The sequence below is a fragment of the Eulemur rufifrons genome, chromosome 4 (assembly GCF_041146395.1).
Source record: "Eulemur rufifrons isolate Redbay chromosome 4, OSU_ERuf_1, whole genome shotgun sequence".
Taxonomy (NCBI): Eukaryota; Metazoa; Chordata; class Mammalia; order Primates; family Lemuridae; genus Eulemur; species Eulemur rufifrons.
In genome coordinates, this window is record NC_090986.1 from 37,747,689 (window position 1) to 37,770,859 (window position 23,171).

Genomic DNA, 23,171 nt, shown 5'->3' on the forward strand with positions numbered 1-23,171 from the left:
TAGATATTATTTAAATATGTATTTGGTTAGTGATTAAAATTATATGCATATATATTTCATGTTTTTTTAATGTAACTAATGTTTACGTGCTTTAGTTCTTGATACCATGAATGTTCTGATCCAAGCTGCAGAGGAGACTCAATAATGTAAATGAATTCTACAAGGGTCTAGCCCTCTCCTAGGTTTTTCTTGTCTTGCTGCTTAAAACTTTTCTTATAATTTTTCATTTATCAGAAAATAAAAGCCTACATGTCCTTATTATGTTGGGAAAGATGTCCATTCTCCAGGTCATTAGGAGGCCTTTCCTTAAATAGAATGAAGCCTCAGTTAAGCAACAAATAAGAAAAGACAAATGTCATTAATACCGGGAGAAAGTTACATTAAAAGAGACCAAATGAGTAAATTTTAAATTCCTATAACAGTTCTTTCTTTTTTGGAAATTTTCTTTTCCTTCAAACCATAATTGATAGTGTCTCCTTGGAAACAATCCTAAGGGACTAGTTGGATTACTAGAAACCATGCAATTTAAACTTAAATTATAGCAATGTGTTGCCTCTTCCTATTAATGCCAGCCAGTCTTGCCGGTAAAGAAAATTTGAGTACTTTTCTATCATGTTGTAGGCTGAATCTGATGGAAAGATGCTCCAAGTCAGAAATGTGAACTGAGAAAGATGTGTGCACATTTCTCATGGTAAAGTAATATATTAATATTTTTTATTTTACTCACTGGTTTCTTGAGCTAAGTTAACATATCTCTGCACCCAAAATAGATAGTTAGCTTCCTAGGCCTGCAAAGGTTTGTGGGAAATTCTCTAAGCTCACAGCATGAGCTAACATCTCCTTCTTGATAGCCTAACACTACTGTTGGCAACTTTTTAAAGCAAGGTTAATAGCAATTTAGTTCTATTTCACAAACTCCTTCCCCACGTTCTCTTTTAATTACGCAAGGCACTGTCCTAAGGTTCTTAAAGATGAGAAAGTAAAATAGCCTTGGTTTCCAAGGGATTCACAATTCAGTTAGGGAAATTTAAATTGACTTCACTACTCACCACAATGTAATTTATTAATATTATACCAGAGATACAGCAACCATATGGGAGCACAGGAGGAGACAAACCAATCACTGGTTGTCCAAGGCTTGGTCTCAGCTTAAGAATCTCCCCAGCAGGGGAGCAGGGGAGCAGGGGAGCAGGGGAAGTGATTTTCCACCAAAGCCCATGAGTGACTTTGGGATGTTCAAGTAGGAGGAAGGGAGAAAAACATTCAATTCCCATCTCTCTAGAAGTCAGTATTAACTCTACTATTAATAAAAAGTTTATTTATTATTTTTTTGCTACCTGGAGGACAACATGTTTGGAAGCAAAGAGACTTGGCTTCCTGTTCCTGCTTTAGGATGGGAGCTTAAACCTGTGGAATGTGACACCACTCTGATCAAAAACAGAATGGTTAGCAAAGAAATCGTTGATGTTAAGGTAAATTTATTAAATGTGAGTTCCTCTGTTTCTCACATAATTAAACCATTACTTATGGTGAACAAGCTTATTTATTAGCATGTGTTTACTTTATGATATTGTGTTTTGCATATATTATAATTTAATATGCATGGCTGAACTGATTTTTGGCACAGTCACTAGAAATTTAGAGTTTAAATGCTCCTTTTTTACTGACAAAACATATGTTTTCTATGGAGAGTGTTTTATTTTATGTTGGAATTTATTTATTTATGTATTCATTTTTTAGAGATGGGGTCCCATTCTGTCACCCAGGCTGGAATGCAGTGGCACGATCACAGCTCACTGCAGCCCCCAACTCCTGAGTTCAAGGGATCCTCCCACCTCTTCCCTCGAAGCACTGGGATTACACATGTAAGCCACCGTGCTCAGCCCCTTATGTTAGAATTTAGATATAAAGTCTTCATTGTGCTAATATTAATTATATTTTTTTGGCAAGCTCCTATGACTTAGTAGATTCACTGGTCCCTATGATTTGAATTGGAAACTCAGGAAATAGAGTTGATAGCCTGTAGGGTCATGGTAATAGAATAACAGCTGCCTAGGCCTGGCCCTAATCCTTGGTGACCATTATTTCTTAAAATATGCTGAAGAGTTTGCAATTGAAATGGCATGGGTGATGACAAGTATTTATTCCATAAGTACTTGGTGGCAAGGCTGTCTTGAGGGTATCTATACAGAAAGTGAATAAAGATGGATCCCTCAAGTTACCACACCTGCTCCAGCAATGAACCAAACACCATGTGAAGAGAGAAGCCCTAAGACCTCCTTCTTCTGAGCTATTTTCTTAGTCTGTTTACCAAAAGAGATTTTGTTCTTTACTAGTGACTTCAAGGATTTATTCTTCCATTTCCTTCCGTACTTTGTCATCTGGTCTCAGAGCTCATTTCTCCCACTGTTATCTTGGTTCCTTTCATAATAATTCTGCTTCTTTTCTTCTCCATACTGCTTTAGGAAACACCTCAAATTACCACCATATAAAGACATTACTAACAAATAAACATACTTTTAATGTTTTACGCTATTTTCATGTAACAGCGAGGCAGCTTCCTAGCTCTTCCTAGGTTTTGAGCTTTCCAGTTTTGAACCAGCTTTCTGATTCAATTTAGAAGAGTAAATTTGAAAGCATAAATGCAGCTTACCCATTAATAACCCAAATACATTATTCCTATGTTAAGAACACCATGCCTCTAAAGTTGAGACTAATATTAAAACTTAATTTTGGCCGGGCGCGGTGGCTCACGCCTGTAATCCTAGCACTCTGGGAGGCCGAGGTGGGCGGATCGTTTGAGCTCAGGAGTTCGAGACCAGCCTGAGCAAGAGCGAGACCCCACCTCTACTAAAAAAAATAGAAAGAAATTATATGGACAGCTAAAAATATATATAGAAAAAATTAGCCGGGCATGGTGGCGCATGCCTGTAGTCCCAGCTACTCGGGAGGCTGAGACAGGAGGATCGCTTGAGCTCAGGAGTTTGAGGTTGCTGTGAGCTAGGCTGACGCCACGGCACTCACTCTAGCCTGGGCAACAGGGTGAGACTCTGTCTCAAAAAAAAAAAAAAAAAAAAAAAAAAAAAAAAAACTTAATTTTAATGGGACTTTCAGCTACATAAAAATAGCATTTGAAATGCTTGCAAGTTTATTTTAAAAACCATAAAGAAATAAAGTACATGTGATCTTTTAATCACTTTCTACTTTGCCTGTAGTTATGGTAAAGCATAGGACCAAGTTGACAATAAGCTGGGATGATGATGATGATAATGTTGACGATTTAGTATCCTGTGGAACTATAAAACCTCATGTGCTAATTGTGGACATTCAACATGCTGACTTTGTCCAAAACATTTTGACTGTGTCAAGGGATTTTTTTTTGAATACCATAAAAGAAAAATAAGCATATTATGCCTATGTATGCTAAACATCTATGGCTGCGTATTGCTCTTCTGAACTCTTTTAATACTTCTTTTGTACCTTTATTGTTATCATGATTATCATTTTATTCCTTATATTATAGTTATTTGCATAACTTAGTTCCCCTAACAGCTTGAGGGCAATGATATATATCTGATTCATCTTGAAATGTCCCCATAATACCTATCCCAGAGGTCAATGAATGAGAATGACAGATGTTATTTTTATCTCATCATTCCAGAATTAATATTGACAAATTCATATTGACATGTAACAGATTTTGGGAACAAAGTTCTATGCATGCAGAGGCCAAAGAAAATAATACACATTTCTGAATGAATGAAGGATAGCAAATAACTTCAAAGCCACCAGCAGATCATGTGCATTATCTGGGATCAAGGATTCTACATGGATAAAAAGCAAAGGAAGTCATCCACCTTGAAAAAAAAATTTTCTGAAAATAGAGGTTTGCTATCTAAAGCTCCTTTAATTCCTGGGTTCAGCCCTATGAAACATTTTCATTGAAGTCTAATCATCCCAAATCCCATAATAACAATTTGAGAAAAAATAGATTGCTATGGAAAACATAGAGCATGGTAGAGTTATAAGTCTAGCATTAGGAAGATTTGACCTGGTTATGAAATTCATTCATGGAAGCACTGTGGTTAGAATTGGTGGGAAACCACCCAGCTCTGTGTTTGCTAAAAGGAACTAACAGGATATAGGAAGAGAAGCCTTTAAACAAAGCTTTTGTAAATCTGCAACGGATAATCACAATACCTAGGTTTCTGAAACTAAAGCAGATGTTTCCATACATAGTAAGTCTGATATTTTTGCTTTTTGTTTATTTGTATGTTTTGGTTCAGGAAAGAAAGCAGAGACGATGGAGGAAAGTATACAGACTATTCTACGCATGTTTTTCTTAAGAAAAGAAATCTGTAATAGGGGTGAGGAGTGGAAATAGTCCACTGTTGATCAATGTCATTCCTCCAGACTCTCTCATTACACTGACCTTGTCTCTCTTTTTTGCCTCAGATTTGGCAGCTGTAGCAGGGATCATGGTTTATAGGAAAAAAAGTAGACTTTTTTTTTTCTTTTTAAATGTATATATATCTAAAGATGTAAAAACTTCAGAATTTCAAAATATGATTAAAATTTTGTCACTTTATAGGTTTTGATTTAATTTATTTTAAAAGCTTCACTATACTTTTGATAGTAGCTGACAGATCCAATCCTGTTCCCATATGCTTTCTGCTATTTTAAAAGAAACAGTACACAATTGCCTCAGAGAAGCACCATGTGTTTCCAAAGTGTGAATCTGAAAACTATCCATCTGGACGTGCTGGCATCTTTCTGAATTGTATGTGATTGAAAGAAATGTATTCAACATTTTGCAACTCTTTGGCTAGACGAGGAAGAGAATAAAGTAAAGGAGATTTTTTTTTCATTTCTAGTTATTGAAAATCAAGTCTGTTTCTTCAGCCTGGATGTCCCCAATCCTCCTTTAAAGCCCAACTCACCTGTTGCTTCTTTAGTGGATTCTGTGTAGCCCTAGCTTTGTATTTGCCACACGACTCGACTCATACTCACATGAAAGTGATTATTTGCAACTGATTAACATTATTTTTTTAAATGTTGCTTCTTCTATAATCTGTGAGCTCCTAAAATGGAAGGCAAATGGTCCTCAATGTAATTCAACAAAGTCTTATTACAATAATGTTGTAACAATGGTCCAGATATGAATTATACATCTTCTATACCTGTTACTATTTTTTTTTTAAATTTTACTTGAGTTAAATTAATCCTAAAAGTAAAGGTTTTTTTTTTTTTTCAGATTGTTTAAGAAGCAGATAAATTATATTGAGTTGTTATATCTTCAAATATACAATATTAAAATATGTCCACATATTAATTAAATAGGATTGATCACCTTATGGTAAACTAAGAGACTGAGACACCTTACCAAGAAACACTGAGGGCAGAATGACTTCCTATATTTTGACCATGTTAGAATTGTCTTAGTCAGTTCAGGCTGGTATAACAGAATATCATAGACTGGGTGGCTTAAACAGTAGAAACTTATTTCTCACGGTTCTAGAGACTGCAAAGTCCAAGATCAGAGTGCTGGCAGATTCAGTGTCTGGTGAGGGCCTTCTTGGTTTGCAGATGGTTGCTTTCCCATCAGATTCTCACATGATAGAGAGCAGAGAGAGAAAAAGCAAGCTCTCTTGTGTCTTTTAGAAGGGTACTAACCCCATTCATAGAGGCTCTACTCTTTCGACCTAGTATCTCCCAAAGGTCGTACTTCCTAATACCGTCACATTGGGGATCAAGATTTCAACATATAAATTTGGTAGTGGGGGGATGTGGACTCAAAATAACTGGTTTCATTGTTAACAATTTGGTAAAAAAATTATTCCATCAGATTTTGGTTAAATTGATTGTCACAGAACTCAGATCATTAATGAAATGGCCTGTTTCTGCCCTACATGGGGATACTTTGATTATGGTTCCTATTAGAGACCAAATTCCTGAAGACAAGCACCATTTCTACTTCTTTTGAACCTTATGACAATATGTAGATTGAGATTTTTGCACCAAATGAAAGCTTAGTCAAGGTTGAATAAGTCAACTTGGAATTCTTTTCCTACTATTAAAATATAATAAATTTCATTAATAGATATCCTTTTATCCATACAGGTATCCCCTGCCATCAGAACTCTTTCTTGTAATGGGAGTTCTTTTGCTATCTGAACTCTGAATTGAAGTATTAGTTTCAGACTAGAAAAGAACCAAAGAATATGGATTTCAGGCACTTTGGAGGTCTGGTGGTCATGTACACTGTTAGTAGGAAGAAACTGCCTACTCTTCAGCAGAGATGGGAAAAAAGGAATGTTGTTACAAAATTAATATGGGACCAGCTTAAATGATGTGTTGTAAAGGAGAGAAAAGAAAGATTAGAATACCAGCCAAGAGGCAATAATATAAGTTTTCATTTCTTGTCCAAAGGAAATGTCTACTTTTTTCAAACTTTTTCAAAGTTTTTTTATGCTGTATTTTAGAAATAAATTTGAACTCCAAATTATTGTCCAACAATACTGAGTATATTTGCTACTCTGATCAGTTTTTAGAAAGCTCTGATGAAAGTTGTGTGATCTCCAAGTTCATGTAATGAAGAGAAAACCCTGAAAATCTTTTACTTTGTCATGCCTGTGCTGAGGACAGATGACTCACTGTATGAATTCAAGTTAAATCACTTAACCTTTTTCTCTTGTTCAATCCATCTGGGAAACTGAATACAAGCACTTCACTATGAAACAGATGGTGCGACAAAGCTAAATTTTCCCAGATTAAAAAAGAAGAAAAATGTGTTATAAGCACTAAAAGAACCAAATGTGGAAAAAGACCAAGGATTAAATGGAAAAGAGCTATAAGCTGGATCAGACCTTTTCCCCTGTAAAAAATAACGTGATCCTTAAAAAATAAGTCATGTGAAATGATTTGGGGACAAAGTTAGTAAAATGTTTCACAAGCACCATATGAATAAAGGGGGTCATGAATGATGGTATTTATGATAAATGAAATGCTTTGTTAATTCATCTACTTATATGTCTCAGATAACAAGTTTGGTTACTTTAGGGTACTTTTAGGTTATCTATTTGATAACTGTAAAGTTAAATACTAATAAAAACATTTCTTGAGAAAATGTAGGAGGCCCATCTGAATTATAGCTCTGAATTTAACACTAGTTGACAAAAACCAAATTCCAAAATGTTCTGCATAATTGTTTTCTAATCTATTTTTACAAAAAAAAAAAAAAAACCTATGCATATACATTGAAGAAAGGCAAGTTATTGCCCCTTGCTAACTTTGGATTTTAATTTTATTGCATATAAAAGTGTATTAAGTTCAAGTGTATTTATATGCCAATATTTACATCTGTCATTTTATGGAAGAAGATATGTCCTGTTGCAGCTACAACAAAGATATTTTGATGAATAACATAGAACATAACAGAAAGTATCTGTACCTTCTTATTTCCTGAATGGTTGTGATAAACTTGGGGAAAGTTAGCATATTATTTAAAAGACATAGTTTGTAGATGAGGCTGGATATGAAACCTGAGAAATTCACATTGCAGACATCCAGATGCCACAGTATAAAACCCAGATTGGTCTTTGGGTCCAGGGACTGCCTCCAAGGACAGGCTCCACTGTGTTTGAGGCAAATGCTCCCCTCACTAACCCAAAGCAATGTTCCTTTGATTAATTCTCAAAATCTTCTTTATAAACGAAATAAAAATATGTTATGTTTTTTCTTCAAAGAGTCGCTTTTTTATTGAAGTTAGGTCATAGCCCTATTACTGAGAAATACATTTGAGGCATGGCTAAATGCTAAGAAGCAATGAAAATTGAAACGCAAACACTGCCTTTCTTAATAAAGGAGGGTTTCAGATGTCTCTTGCCCTAATTTCTTTCTGAGAAAAGGTAAAAGCATTGAGTATAATTATGGCTTTTAATGTTCACAGTAATGAATATCCAGATAAAGATAAATTTCCAGTCTAACATAGTCCTTGTTCAAAGCAGCAAATGCAAGCTTGGGAATGTTTACATAAATAAATCTAATATAAGCCAATTCAGTCTCTTGAGATTTCCAAACCAATCTGCAATTCCTCCATTATTCTCTTATGGTGATATTTCATTCATATATATATATATATATATATAAAATGTATGTATATATATGTATGTGTGTATATATGTACATAAAAGCTATATTTTCACTATTCTTTTCTCTTAATAGTAAAAATAGTGAGGGGGAGTTGAAAATTAACAAAGGATAAACCATTGAGTGTAAGGAATTAAAATTCCCCCCAAAATTGAATTTACGATTCAGTTTGATTTGGAAGAAATGGGGCTTGTATGCTGATTTTGAAAAGAATATTTGCAAAGATGTGCCTGTACACAGACCTCTCAAAGATTAGCGCTGGCTCCTTGGCCTGTAAGCGTTTCTCATAGAAGGGCTCCAGCTGTACATTCTGGGGGCTCATAAACGAAAATGTCTGGAATGTGTAGGATCATCTTGTTTACTCATAGGACATCATATCCAGCAAGTTTCTAAGCTTTGGGTAGTTCAGGCCAATGTTGTGTTCAATAGAGAGACTTTGGCTCTCTTAGATGATCTATACTGGCTTTTCAATCATTATCTTTACAGTACCTTCATATAGTCTTCCTTCTAAATATGAATACTAAGAGATTTATATTTCTTAGTTTTCCTCTTCCTTTCCCTAAGCTAATCCTGAGACATGGCATGGTATTTAGTTTCCATGTAGGTTAAGAATCATTTCCAATCCATCACCATAACCAGGAGTACAAAGCTAAGAACAGTGTATTTATATTTATATATTGATTGTCCATAATGGAATATGCAGAGCATAAGATTCATATAAACACTTTCAAATCATTTTCACTCTATTCATAAATCTAATAAAAGCATCTTTGTTGCTGTGTCTATGATTAATGTTAAAAATGACTAATGTCCTCTTATAGAGCCATTCTTACCACTTCTCTCTGAGTGTCAATTCTCTCTATATAAAAATCACACATTTTTTTCTTTCCATACTGAGCAGAAAGAAGTGCAATCAAAAGTGGATGTAATATGAACACATCACAAAACTCTAATTGACTTCAAGTTTTATGTATTCCATAGTTGCACTCACCTTGTAGGTCACAGTAGTTAGAAATGGTCTCCAAACAGGTAATAGATTAAGAAGGAAGATGCGGAACATATCTATTTAAATAAGAATTCTCTAGATTATCATCAAAGCTCAAATTTTATTTCAACTCCACTATAGTATAATGTCATTTAAATTACAGCAATTTGGAATAGCTAACCAAATGTGTGGTCAACTACAAATGGCTGACGGATACATCAAAAGAGCAAGTGTGCATCTTCATGGTTATCCCAACAATTGTTGGTAGCATTCTCTCAACACACCATGAAAAAGATAAAGAAAAGGAAACAAACTTTTTTTTGTTATACCTTCTATTTTCTAGGCACTATGTTAATAGCTTTTATTTTATTATACGATTTAATCTTCCAAACTCTCCCTTGGGTGGATATTTTTATGCCTGTTTTACAGATGAATAAACTGAGGCACAATAAGTTTAAGTTACTTGCCCAGACGCTGGTCTTCATAGATCCAAAGGCCATGCTCTTCACCCTGCATTGTGTTGTCTGCCATAAGAAGGAGAAACTTACAGCTATATACACCTTAATAATTTTAGGCCACTTAAGGACAAATTTTTAAAATCTCAATATAAGTACCTAGTACTCCAAGGACTTCAATAGTCCCATTCAATTCCGTGTGGTTTATAAGGGAGAGTTAGGATTCCTGAGGAGTAGTGCTTGGAAGTTCTGAATTTCTACTCAAGAGCATGGAGGAAGAATTAGCAAGAATTTCTATGGCCTTTTTTTTTTTTTTTTAATATTCTTTATTTTGCAGTATGTTGGTATTTTTATATATGTGCTGATAATTTTTAATGTCTAATATTATTCTTAAATTACTATCCTGTTTTAGGCTGCAAGTGCAACTTTTTGCTTAAATTTATTCTTTTAACTATTATGTGTGAAAAGAATATAGCATATAGGCTTCCATTGACCTGACACTTTTAGTTTCTGCTTTTTTGACTTTTCTTCTCTTGGAATTTGCTCTTCCTAAAGGTATAACAGTAAGAGAACTTTGACTTGTCTTGAAAATTGCAACAAGAGCTAAAAATCATACCACATTATTTTCTTGTTATAGCTTTCACATGTGACATTTCTTAATATCTAGGGCAGTCAAATGACTATTGAATCATAAAAGAGGTTAACAGTCTATTCTGAACTAGACTTATTTAGGAGCTGGCCATAGAAACACAAATAAGAATATGAACTTTTCCCCCCCATATTTAGATAAGAGCATTTCTGATAGCTCTCTCCCTACAACAATTTAAATTATGCATAAATCATTTATGCATCAATCATGTTTTCATCAATCTGATCCAAGGTTTTCAAATTTAGTCACTTGAGATAGTGGAAAAAAGAGTTCTAAAAACAAATAAGGCCGGGCACGGTGGCTCACGCCTATAATCCTAGCACTCTGGGAGGCCGAGGTGGGCGGATTGTTTGAGCTCAGGAGTTTGAGACCAGCCTGAGCAAGAGCGAGACCCCATCTCTACTAAAAATAGAAAGAAATTATATGGACAGCTAAAAATATATATAGAAAAAATTAGCCAGGCATGGTGGTGCATCCCTGTAGTCCCAGCTACTCGGGAGGCTGAGACAGGAGGATCCCTTGAGCTCAGGAGTTTGAGGTTGCTGTGAGCTAGGCTGACGCCACGGCACTCACTCTAGCCTGGGCAACAGAGTGAGACTCTGTCTCAAAAAAAAAAAAAAAAAGACAAATAACTTTTAGGGAAGTTCTTAATACTCACTGACCTCTTGGAGTTTCATATTATGCACCCATTCATCCATCTGCTATTGACTTTGAGAGGATCTGTAGTAATGAAGCTATTTGATTTTTTTGGTCATGAAACACTTCTTTGCCTTATTCGCATTCTGTGTAACTACTGCTTCTTAGAACAGATATTGGAAAATTGTGGTGTAATCTTTCACAAATGGAAATATTTCTATAGGCTGTAATGTTTAAGTAGCTAAAGTACTCATTAATTAATCTTGTAGGTAAACCAAAAGAGAAGAGGGATGGTTTCAGATAAAATTCATAACCTTTGATGTTTAGTTCATTAATCTAGTTAAACATCCCTTAGCAGAGACAATCAGTAGTGATTGACTGCACCTGTGCCTGATTCATTGTTTTTGCTTTTGTTTTTAAACAAAATAACACTGAGTTTTCAAACCAATATGAACTTGTAGACCTCACCGTTCTCTAGTCCAAGCACGCTAAACTCTTTGGAAAAGCTTCCAAGGGCTCCTTATCATTGGACCATTGAGAATCAGGTCATCAAGATAGGTAGCAAACCATGGTCTGTCTTCTGCTCTCCCTCAAAATTGGCCAAAAGGATTCCAGAAGAAAAGTTGGTTACAAATAAACAGGCCTTTGTGGTGGTTGATGGTCTTAAATCTTCATGATTTTGTGTCCATTTTCACTTGCGAGTATAGAGAGCTAAATTCCAACCTCCTGTCATTTTACCTCTTAACTAAAACATTATGTTCACATGTGATATATGAAATTGCATTCACTTTAGAGAGCTCATTCAGGTATCTATATAGAGTTCCAAAAATACCATGAAAAATTCATCTGTTTTTACTACACACCTATTAGAATGGATAAAATTAAAAAAAAAATACTAACAGTGCCAGAGCTGGCAAGGATATGGAGAAATTGTTCTCTCATGAATTGTTGGTGGAAATGTAAAACAGTACAGCCTCTGTAGAAGTTTGGCTGTTTCTTATAAAATTAAATATACACTTACCATACGACCCAACAATTACACTCCTGGGCTTTTAGTGTAGAGAAATGAAAATTTATGTTCATCCAAAAACTTGTAGGTAATGCTCACAGCAGTTTTAATTGTCATAGCCCAAAACTTGAACAATCCAACCCAAATGTCCTTCAGTGGCTGAAGGATAAACACACGGCAGTGGCAATCCACACCATGGAATAATATTCAGCAATAAAAGGAACAAACTGTTGATCCATGCAGTAATGAGTGAATCTCAAGGTGATTGCATTGAACAATATAAGCTAAGATCAAAATATTACATACTATACATGTAATAGAATTTCATAGAACTGTGCCCACATACATATACATATATAAAAAAAGATGGAAGGTTCATACAAAAGCCTCTGAATTCCATATAAGGTCCAGTTAATCGTGTTGTGCCAATGCTAATTTTGTGGTTTTGATGATACATTACAGTTTTAGAAGATGTTCCCATTAGCGGAAGCTAACTGATGGGTACAGAAACCTCTCTGTACTACTTTTTTTTTTAATATAAATTCTTTGGTGTTTATAATTATTTCAAAATAAATTTTTTTAAAACCTCTCAAAATTTTATCTGTTTTTAATAAGGCAGTTTTCTTGGGCCATTGATGCAAATTCAACTATGTAAAAATTTTTCTGACCAATCTGAAGTTCTGTCCTTGCCTGAGAACTCCTGACCATTTTGTCCTCAATAAAATTCCCTGCTGTGAGAGTCAGGTGAGATATGTTGATGTTTTTGGATATATGAAGCCAGACTAGGCCTCATAAAGAGCAAATGAAGATAATTTTTAACTTTAAGTTTAGAAAAAAGATGTTATCTAAACATACTTTTTAAGAACAATGGAATTTGACATGTAAGGTGAGGATTAAATGGCAGTTTCATGGACAGCAGTTTTTAAGCTGAAAGGGAATTATTAATGTTTTCCCTGGTAAGAATCCATAAGGGGAAAAAAAGTAGAAGGATCAAATAATGTAGGCAACAGTCTGATTAAGTGCTTACATGACTCAAAAACAGTGTTAAATTCATGATTCTGGGTGTGGCATATGGTGGCATTATCTGTGAAATTCTATGAAAAGTCTTAAACTTCTTACAGATGACTTGAAGGTCTAAAAACACAATGTTGATAAAAAACAAAAATGTCAAGCCATGTTTAGAATATGGCATGAAACTGAGCAGGCTTCTTTAGTAACCTCTAGAAAGTCACCTATATATTTGCAAAGTCACCTATATATTTGCCACATTTTTGTTATGTAGAACTGTAGATGATTGGTATGACAGTAAAAAAAAACATAAATTGCTTAAAATAATTTTTTCATGATCCAAATCATGACTAGATCTACAGTTATAAATGTTTCTCACTTTGCATCATTTTATCTACTCCCAGGATATCCACTCTGGTCTATACATTGTCTCTTCTTTCCTTCAGGCACTTGTTTCCAACAACATGTTAAAGATCTTCACCTGAATGTCCCAGAGGCCTTATATTCTGCACCTCAGTTTCTTTATGTTGTTACTGAGTTTATGATTTGCTCTTGCAAACATGTTTCTCTGTCCTGAGTCTCAGTCTTGTTTAATGGTATGAAAATTCACCCAATTCCTACGCTGAAATGGCCTCTCTTTCACCCAGCGCTGCATCCCATCACCAAATGCTGCCGACCATCTTATAAACGTTTTCAAGCTCAGACTCTGGCCATTGTATTTGCTGTTTTCGTCTGAGCATTTCATCCCTTTTGTGTTAAAACCTCCACTGGCTTCTTGTAACGTATTAATTTTCTATGGCTGTCATAACAAATCACCACAAATTCAGTGGGTTAGAACTACACTGTGCTAAAATCAAGGTGTTAGCCAGGCTACATTTTTTCATGGAGACTCTAGGGGAGAATCAATTTTCTGCTAATTCAGATTGTTGGCAGAATTCAGTTCCCTGTGGTTGTAGAGCCAAGGTCCTCATTTCCTTACTGGCTGTTGGCCAAGGGGTTGTTCTTGGCATTTAGAAGCTGCCCACATTCCTTGGTTTGTGGCTCCCTTCCTCCATCTTCCAAGCCAGCAATGGTTGGTTGAATTCTCCTCATGTTGCATCTCTCTGATCATCCTTCTATTGTTGCATCTCCCTCTCTGACTCAGACAGGAAAGACTCTCAGCTTTTAAAGATTCAGAATGGGGGTCCATTTTTAGTCTTCTTAAATGGAGCAACTGCCAGCCAAGAATTTTGTATCTTGCAAAACTAAGTTTCATAAATGATAGAGAAATAAAGACTTTCCCAGACAAGCAAACATGAAGGGAATTTGTCACTGTTAGACCAACCTTACAGGAAATGCTCAAAAGTGTATTATACATGGAACAGCACAATAGATACCAACCAAAAGTTAAAGCTCACAGCTCTTATGAAACAACAGAACAAGAGGAAAAACAAAATAATAAGGTATTATACAACATGATGAGCTTTTAAAGATTCATGGGAATAGACTGGGGTAACTGAGGATAATCTAAGATAATCTCCCCATCTCAAAATTCTTCTTCTTTTTTTTTTTTTGTTGAGATACAGCCTCACTCTGTCCCCTGGGCTAGAGTGCAGTGGTGTCATCATAGCTCACAGCAACCTCAAACTCCTGAGCTCAAGCAATTCTCCTGCCTCAGCCTCCCGAGTAGCTGGGACTACAGGTGCCCATGACCACACTTGGCTAATTTTTTCTATTTTTAATAGAGATGGGATCTCGCTCTTGCTCTGGCTGGTCATGAACTCCAAACAGCAAGCGATCCTCCCACCTCAGCCTCCCAGAGTGCTAGGATTATAGATATGAGCCACCATGCCTGGCCCCCATCTCAAAATTTTTAATCACATCTGTGAAGTCCACATAAGGTAACACACTCACCGGTTCAAGGAACTAGGATATAGACATCTTTGGGGAACATTTTTCTGCTTTCCACAGGTGTGTCCGAGTTTTAGAAAAGCCATTAAGTAAACTTGTTCTTCTCTTTCCCAACCAGGAGCAAATTGGAAGAGAAAACATACAGAAGTCAAACAGACTGAACGGCATGGAAATGTCAGTTTTATTACTGATAAAGCTGAATGAAGAATGTAACTTTAGATTCAGGGCAAAGGGTCTAATCCTTCACCCCCGAATTAGGCTTTTCCATGCAGTCACTGGGCAGTCGTGGCAGACAGCACGTGCTCCTGGAAGCTTAACCGTGGAGGAGCGGTGCATATGAGCCTGCATGTGAGCCTTGCATGCTCAGTTCCTTTTCAAATTCATCCTACTGCAGGCTTGTCTTTCTCCTGCTGAGGGAGGTGCACATGGGGGTGGGGAGAGAGCAGTGGAAGTTCCTCTCCCTGGAAATGTGAAACACGGACTATAAAAGTGTCTCTCATCACAGTCCGCTGACTACATCCTGTTTTGAATACCTTGTCTTCAGAGTCCAGCCCCGCCTGCTACTCTTGCAATTCTAGTCTTTGTCTCCTGCCACTGCCTTGCTTTTCTTATTGTTGCTGAGCATAGCCATGCCCTGCATAATTCCATGCTTTCCTATTTGACATCTCCTCTACCTAGATGACTCTAGGTAAACTCTTAACCTATTCCTTAAGAACAACTTCATATGTCTCCTCCTCTCAGGAAGGGTGTATGTCCTATTCCAGAATATCTTCTCTTTAGGTTATACCTTCTTATGCTGTGTTTTCAATGTCTCCCACAGTATGTGGGTTTAGGGCATAATGAGATCTCATTAAATGTGTTTGAATGAATTTCATGTTTTGAATAAAATTCATGAATGGATTTCTCTGTTTACTATCTTCTTCTTGAGAAAAGGAATTATGTCTTATTCATCTTTTTAGCCCCAGAACTGTCTTAATGTCTAATATATAGAATGTTCTCCATAAACTTTTCCTGAAAGAATATGTAAGTTAATGACTTAAGCAATTCTGTCAAAACAGAATGTGTTATTGGACAGGTCCATACAACTCTACCTGGATTTTTTTGTCTATTTGTTCTTACTCTTCAAGGAGAACTTTTGATATGTGTAAATCCAGAGCTCTTCTTGTGGCCAAAAAGGTCCTAAACTATTCTGCCTCACGACACTTCTGTGATCTGATTCCCACTCTTTTCTAGCTCTTTCTCTATTTTGTTTTTATTTTATAGTGGTATAACTGCACACCTAACATTATACTAATGGTGTGTTTGCTGTGTTATATATTGGTTTATTTTCTGTTTGCCTAAATAAACTATAAACCTCGCAAGAACAGTCATGTTACTTTATTCAATAGCCCAAACAATGCCTGCCACAAAACAGGCATTAAATGAACCCTTGCTTAATGAATGAAAGAATGAAGGAGATAGTGTGAAATGAGAGAAAAAGTAGGACTTGGGAATTAAAGAGGACTGGGTTAAAATAGTAACCTGCCAATTTGTTAGCTATTTGGCCTCAAGAAAATCATTTAATGTCTAATAACATCTGTCTTGCATGGGGTATTGGCAATAGTGCATGCAAAATACCTGGCACCTACTAAGTGTTCAAGAAATGTTGGCTGTAATTATGTCAGTTGCTTTTATAGTTAAAGGCATATGTAAAAATTATTAGTGGCGATCAGTTTTCTTAGTGCTGACTGAATATGTTGTTTTGCACCTCCTAGCAGGGAATCAAGTGAAATTCTAGGTGCATACCCCATTGCTATCGGCAGGGTGAAGTATCTTTAATGGAGTGTCATATTATCTACGGAACTTATTAAGAATGCTATGAAAGGATTTTAAGCATTCCTAAGCAAGAAATATTTCAAAGTTATCCAAGAAGCTCTCCAGGGTTCGTGCTCCCCATGCAACCCCAGAATGCAAGCCAGGATGGCAGTTATGTCACTCGTGGCCTTTGCAAAGCCCAAATGCTTTAGTGTGCATATACCATGAACTGACTCAAAAAAGAAAAAAGCCCAACCTTCCATTTTCACATTCTGTTTTGTGCATCTGCATCTACACTAGATTTTTCAATAAATTCAATTATGGATTTAAGTAAGTGATAATATATAATTTTTATCTTAAATTATCTTGATTATTTTAAAAGTAATAATTGTTACATATTGTTATCTATGATTTTCAAAGAAACTCAGTCTTTACTGTGTCCGTAGGCTAGGCAACCACCTATTATGCACTGTAGACATGCCATCTTGATTAACCTTGCACTACCCTGTCAAATAAGGTTAGTTTTCACACTTTGTTGTTGAATCTATGGCCCCAAACAATCTTGACCTTCTCATGGCTACAGGAGTCATAACTTGGTTGGTGTATAATGTAATGGAAAGGATATAAATGTTTTAAAAATTTGGTTCAGTTCCCAGCTGTACAACTGATTAAATCTTGTAAATCTTCGCTAAGCCTTAGTTTCCTCATCTGCAAAATAGGATTATTAGTTTCACAGGTTAATTGCCAACACTTAAATGAAAGATCTATGTATGTGGTAATCTTGAAATGTAGGTACTTCATATATTTTTAATATCACAAGACTAGAGCATCAGTTTCTGAAAGTGGTCAGCGGTCTTTTAATATACTCCCATATTCTTCATGTGAATAAAAAACATATACTATGCCATTTTCTGTTTTATTTTCTACTCTTATGGTTGAATCTTGCAGTGCTCCTGAACCACTTTTAAAGGACATGCTGTACCTGCTTTACTGTATCATCATCAAATCATTTGTTCATTTATTCATGCAACAGATATTAAACATCTATTATATACCAGACACTCTACTGGGCCTTGCACTTACAATGTGGAATAAGACAGGTAAAGTTTCTATTCTCTCAGGAGAGTCAAAAACTATAACATTAAATAAACAAAAAAATTATATATTTGGATTAGAATCTGGGCTGTACGAAAAACAAAACAAAGTGATGTGCTACAGAGTAACCTGGGGCACATAGACTTCTATTTTTAGGGATACCTGTCTTAGGGAAGACTAGAGAAGACATCTCTGAGAAACTAGCAATTAGACTAAAACCAGGATACAGAGTTGGCTCAGTGAAGTTTATTTGGGAAAATAAATCAAGACAGAAGGAAAAGCTGGATAAGTATGAGCTGGAGAAACAACAGAAACCTAAAGAGTTGAGGTTTGGAGTGCAGTTTATGAGGAGTGAAAGTGACAGGGCAGAAGCAGTGAGAAATCAGGGCAGAGAAGAAGGAAGTACCTTATCAGGTAGGTCCTTGTGGGCCAGAGTAGGGGTTTTGGATTATATTCTTTATATTGTGGAAGATCATTCGGGAAGCTAAGAAGACAAAGTTGTGTGAGGGGCAAAGGTGGAAACCATGAGATGAATTAGGAAACTGCTTGTCATCAAGAAAAAGCAATGAAGGAAAAAATTTTATAAACCAGAAACCAAGAATTTGTATTGCAAACTATATCAATATGGATGCACTCTCAGAATTCGGATACAAAACAGATTGCTTTTCCATCAGTATTTTAATATGCATAATTACCTATTTATTTCGCTTCCTTTTTTCTTTACTTTTCTTCTACCTGTACTCCTAATTTAGAGGTCAATTGTATTCTGTTCCTATGGTCTGACAAATAATCTGCTAATTAGTTAACCCACTCATTAATTTTATGGGAGGAAAAGTAATACAGGCACGTATTTCATATCAATACAAATGAAATTGAGCTCTCTTAATTGTTTGATTTTTATTTAGTTTGATGATCTGCAACTGAGATATTAAAATACTTGGTGAACCTAGATTTTAATCTAGTACATTCTCTGGGCAAATGTCACTGCCTATTCCTAGATCTGATTTCATTGTGCCCAGCTTTCCAACGGTAGCTTAATCTGTTATTCAGGAAAATCTGCATTGCCCAGTCTCTATTTGAACAGGAAAGGAAGAGATTATGTATTAATATTTGTCCCCCTTAAGAGACAAGCCAGAGTGACAGATTATGATCTGAGAGTGGCAGTGTGTAAGTTACCGAGGCAGAGGGTGAAACAATATGAAGCAGTCCCAAGAGGACTAATATATTACTCAAGTGACTGCATCAACCTCATTAGACAGTTCAAGGATAATTTTTCTATTGTAAGTACACTGCACTTATATTCACAAAGGCATTAAGAAAAAAAGAATAATTATCTTCTCTTGCATTTTAACAAAAGATTTTACAATGACAAAATAGTTTACTCAAAATAGCAGTTGAGGGGTCTGTTATAATTCTATTGTTACTTTCAGAGCAGATGCCATGTCACATGCAAAAATGCCAAGAACACAGAAAAATATTTTTAGCTGGGTAAAAATATGTGACATTTAAGAAAGAAATGGTGGTGCCTTGATTCATTTGTTAATTAAGCACTTCAACATTTTCTATACACAATTGTTTGAAAGTTGTAGCATGCAAGAAAGATGCAATCTCAGCCCCATGGGATTTATATTTTTAGACAATTAAGATAAATTGTTCTTTATAATTTGTAATATATGGGAGGAAAAAAGAGAAAGATAAATGATAGGTCAAATGTATTCTTGGTCTCATCAGGGAAGGCCCCCAATTTTGGTTTTAATATGACAAAAGATGATAGCTCAGGCTAGACATTAAGGGGAAAAATGCCTTAAATAAGCAAAATGGCTTTGCCTGACTAGAGGCTGAAAATAGGACAGAAACATCGTAGGATGTGACAGAAACTTAGATAAACTTTAGAAGGTATTAAACAGGGGTTTGAAGGAGACAAAGGACAAAAATGATGTCAACTGAACGGCAAGTTCTTTCAGCAATATTGGATAAAGAAAATCAGGTAAGGTAGAAAGAGATGACATTGTAAGAGCCTAAACTCTGAATGTGAACAAAAAAAGCAAATATTTTAAAATTTAGAAAATCTTGGAAAATATGTTCACATATGGACATCAAAGCTTATAGGTAGTGAGACTATTATACATATTGGATACTTTATAAGATAGAACCTCAATAATTTTTAAACCGAAAGCACTATCATTTAAATGGTGCAAATTGTTTTTCCATCTTCTAAAATGGAGACTCAAATTTAACTGTAGAACAGATTTTCTCATTGTTCTATAAAAAGTGGACATTTTAGAATATGTATGTATACAAGTAACCACTTATGTCCTTAGGGAAGAGCTGGGTGCAAGAAATTAAAAACAAACATAAATACTACAAACAGAATGGTTAGTTGTTTAGTTTAGCATTGAAAATTGGGTGTGTTGTTAGAAATTATAAGTCTTTGTAAATATTATTTCTGATAGGGATGCATTTCTTTTCCTAAGAGTGGGTCTACATTGCTTTCCATGAATATTGTGTCTTGCTCTTAGGAAGCATGTGCATGTACCCTTGCCTAAACACCTGCCCACAGGTGATGGGTATGGAGACCCTGAACTCTGAGAGAAAGGCATAAAGACCTGATGATGTCCCCTCGTTTTATGACCACATACTATAGGAGGTAGACTGAGGTTTATGTAGCCCACCCTGGACAGAGGTACGGATGTCCCAAATTTAAAGATAGTTAAGGCACATAATCTGGAATTTGGTGAATGGACTGTTACTAAACTATTCTGATGGCTTTTTAGAGCAATAACAACCCTGGGCACAGAAGGATTTGTTACTGTGGTAGACACAATATTGGCTTCCAAAGACATCCATGTCCTAATCTCCAGAACCTATGAATATGTCATGTTACATGGCAAGAGGGAATTAAGGTTGCAGATAGAATTAAGGTTGCTAATCAGCTGATCTTAAAATAAGGAGATTACCTTGGAGTATCAAGGTAGATCCAATGAAATCACAAAGGCCCTTTAATGTAGAAGAGGGAGGCAGTAGAGTTTGAGAAGGAAATGTGACAATGGAAGCAGCGTTAGAGTGCCTCAGTGTGAGAAAGACTCAATCAGCTATTGCTGGCTTTGAGGCTGGAGGAAGGGACAGCAAGCCAAGGACTGCAGGCAGCCTCAGGAAGTTGAAAAAGGCACGGAGATGGATTGTCTGTTGGAGACTCCAGAAGGAACGCAGCCTTGGTATCACCTTTATTTTAGCCAGTTGAGACCTGTTTTAGACTTTTGACTTCTAGAACTGTAACATAATGCATTTGTGTTATTTTAAGCCGCAAAGTTTGTGGCATATGAAACTAATAAAAATATCAGCAACAGCAAACTAATAACATCTCAATTTTATTAGTGAATTTACCAAAGGTCAATTGTCCTGAAGGAGAGTCAACTAAGGAGCAAAAATGATTTAGAGGACAAAACTGAGACTGCAAATTTCTGCTCTCCTGGTGGTCAGAATTCTTGTCTTGGATTCCACATCATGGAAAAGCCAAACATGCTGTGTGGCAGAGAATAAGGCAGCTCTTGCTTTAGAGAGTCAGGCCCAGCATGAGGTATGGAAGTGGCCAGAAAAGAGACCCCAAGCCATGGTCACAGGCTCATGAAGGTTCTTTTCTTTATCACGGAAACTTCAGTAGAGTTTCATTAATCTTGAACAATTAGTCTTTGCTGTACAGTGAGAAATTAAGCATGCTTGGTAAAGACAGCACAGTGGTTTTTTTGTGCCTTCTTGCAGGAAGAGTGGTGAGGGCAGTGGCAGTCATCAGCAAAGAACATGTCAGGCAAAGTACTGATGCCACAAGCAGAATGTGTAGCAGATGCAGCTGTGTGGAAGTGAGACAGGGAGGATGGGCAGGAGACACTTGGGTGACTCCAGGCATTTTTTTGATGTTCTTGCAGAAAGAGCTGGGGTTAACAAATGACAGTACTCATCAGGGGGTCAGCCTGTAGTTATCATAAGCTAGGTTTTAACAATAAGTATAAGGTCCCTGGATCATAGTAATGAATAAAAAGAAAAAAGAAAAAAATTAAGTAGCCTTAACTGAGCTCAAAAATAAATTGGACAAAATAGACCAGAAACAGAACAAGCTGGAACTGAGAAACACATGAAGAAATCAGTCCAAGCAATACAACCACAAATCAACAATCTGAAATTAAATTAATTATTAGTTTTCAGGCATATCAAGGACCTTAGCTGATAGCTGTTACCCTTTGAACACTCAGAAATAGATCCATATATACAGACAGGTTAATAAATGACAAACATGGCATGAACAGTCATTGATAACTTTTAAATAAATGATGCTGGGACAATATTTTTCTATGTGGAAAAAATATAAATTAAAATATTACTTCACACAATATAAAAAAGTCAATTCCAAGTGAATTTAACCTATGAATGTAAGAATATAAACTTAAAAATTTTAGAAGAATATATTGGATAACATCAATATAATATTGGGTTAGGGAAAGATTTCTTAGATAACTCACAAAAGCACAAAGATCAAGGGAAAATACTGATAACTTTGACAGCATTGAAATAAAAATATTTTGAGCAATAAAAAGAACTACCAGCAAAGAGGAAAAATAATAATTGTGAAAAAATAATTGTAAGCATATAAATGACAAACGATTTATATACTGAATAATAATGAATATAAAAAACATACAAAAACACCCTATGAAATGGATAAAGTTTCAAGTAGGTATAATTCATGTAAACAGATACTTGGATTCCATATATATATAATATATATATATGAAATGATTCTCAAAATCATAAGTAATCAGGTCAATGCAAATAAATGAAAATAATGTAAAGACATTAGTCTTTGCATTGGCAAAATTTTAAATCTGTCAGTATCAGATGCTGGTAAGAATATTTGGAAATGGTAAATTTTAAAAGTTGCTGCTTGGAATGGAAATTATTATAATTACCTTGGAAAGAATTTTACAATATTTAATAAAGATGAAGATATATATATATATAATATATATGTATATGTATGTCTCCTAAGTCCCCAAATTCCACTTCTAGGAAAAGAACCATCTACCCTCTCTTCCCCACAAAAAACCACTCTGACTGGCATGAAGCAGACATCTACAAATAATTTTTTAATGGGATTGATTTAATCATACAATTATAAATTACCTAAATGTCTATTAGCAGAATAATAAATTAAATAATCTGTGCTTAATGCATCAATGCAATATTACAAAATGGGAATGAATGAACTAAAGTCATGTCTATCAGATGAACATTTTTTTAAAATCAGGCCATAGTAAGACATATACAGTATTAATCTATTTCTGTAAAGTTTTAAAACTTGCAAAACTGTTATACATATTGCTTTTACTTCTATATCTACATAGTAAAACACAAAAACATATGTGAGCACTTAAAAACATTGTCTGAAGCAAATATTTCTGAATATTCATTTTCTTAAAACAGTGCTGAGTTTACAAGTATTTGTTATAT